The sequence below is a fragment of the Antrostomus carolinensis genome, unplaced genomic scaffold, assembly GCF_000700745.2.
Source record: "Antrostomus carolinensis isolate BGI_N321 unplaced genomic scaffold, ASM70074v2 scaffold41364, whole genome shotgun sequence".
Classification (NCBI taxonomy): domain Eukaryota; kingdom Metazoa; phylum Chordata; class Aves; order Caprimulgiformes; family Caprimulgidae; genus Antrostomus; species Antrostomus carolinensis.
In genome coordinates this window covers 3,042-4,544 of record NW_010312131.1, presented here as the reverse complement: position 1 = coordinate 4,544, position 1,503 = coordinate 3,042, and positions in this window count along the sequence as shown.

The following is a 1,503-nucleotide window of genomic DNA, read 5'->3' as shown; positions in this document are numbered from 1 at the left end:
ACCTACCTGCACTGGATGTCAGCACTTTGCCTCTAATACCTAATGTGGAGTTTTGTGTTGCACACATTTAAGCTCTGTTGCTTCCTTTCCTCAGTTCCCCCTCCCTCCCCCTTTTTTTTAATCAGTAAATAGCTGCCTCCCACTGCAATTTCCAGTCAAGTTTTCTTTTCCCAACCACACAAGTGGCTGTTCTAACCTCATGGACAGACTTACATGTTTCACTTAGTGACTCCTGCTGTCTTAATATTTCATACATTTTGCAACCATTTACAGATCCTCTTGATTATTCTTTATAAGAAAATGAGAAAATCTAAAAAAAGAAAAAAAACCCCACTTAATTCACCTCAGGTGTCAAAGTAGTTTTGTAAGACCGGATTGCACAACATGAGCATACATACGAGTCAACTGGTTTGGATTGTGTCCCCCTTCTCCTTTCTCAGGGATAGATATTTATGTTACACAATAATTACAATGAAGACACACCCTAACCGCAGCCTTACTCTGTAAATACATTTGCACTCAGAAGCTTTTTGTTAGGTTCTTTTACACACTGGGGAAAAACAAACAAACAAGCAAGCAATACAAAACCCAAACCAGTACTGGAATGTAGTACCAGACTCTTCCATTGTTTGTTTTCCTGATTATATACCTACATTGGGAAGTGTCCAAACAGGAGTCTTGTCTTTCTTCAAGCTGCTCTCTGCTTTTTGTAGCAAGCCGTCTTTTCACTTCATGCTGAAGATGCTCCAAAACCAACTTCCTATTGCAAAAATCTCTGTGAGGTTGATAAATGTGTGTGTTTGTTTCATGCTAGACAAAATTCTGAGGAAAAAAATCTAAACAAGATGCCTTAAGTAAAAAACCTAAATCATGAGGAAACATATTTACACTGGGTAACATTTTATTGCAAGGTGGCATGGAATCTCAGAGGTATTCTGTCGTGATTCTCTCCAAGTTGTTAAGCTCTCTGCACTGCCTGTTCAGTATGGGACCAACGGAATATTCAAATCAAGCCACACTGACTTGAACAATTTTCTTTATTAATTTTTTTTAAATGAACTATGGAAATAGCATAGCTGAACCAATGCCCATCAAAACTTTTTTCAAGGTACTTACCTATTGTGCATCTGTATCTTAGCAAGACAAATTGGCTAAGACAGTTTCTGTATCCTGTTACAACACAATTGTGGTTGCTGATAAAAGGAAGTGAAAATCATAAGGTATCTTCTGAGTGACAAAATAAAATATGCATTTTAAAGTTTTAAAATAAAATTACATTTTAGCTCAACATTACTACAAGTTTCTCAAAAATACACATGCCAGCACGAAGTAAGGTGCTCTCATTTCTGAATAACTACTTAATAACAAAAAGGGAATCTTGGCTAGTTTTCAATGACTTTCAAATATTTGACACTAGGAAGTAGATTTTTATGTTTTATATGGTATAAAATACAGCAAAAGACCAGGAGCATTGTGATGTACTGGACACCTCACTGGAAGCAA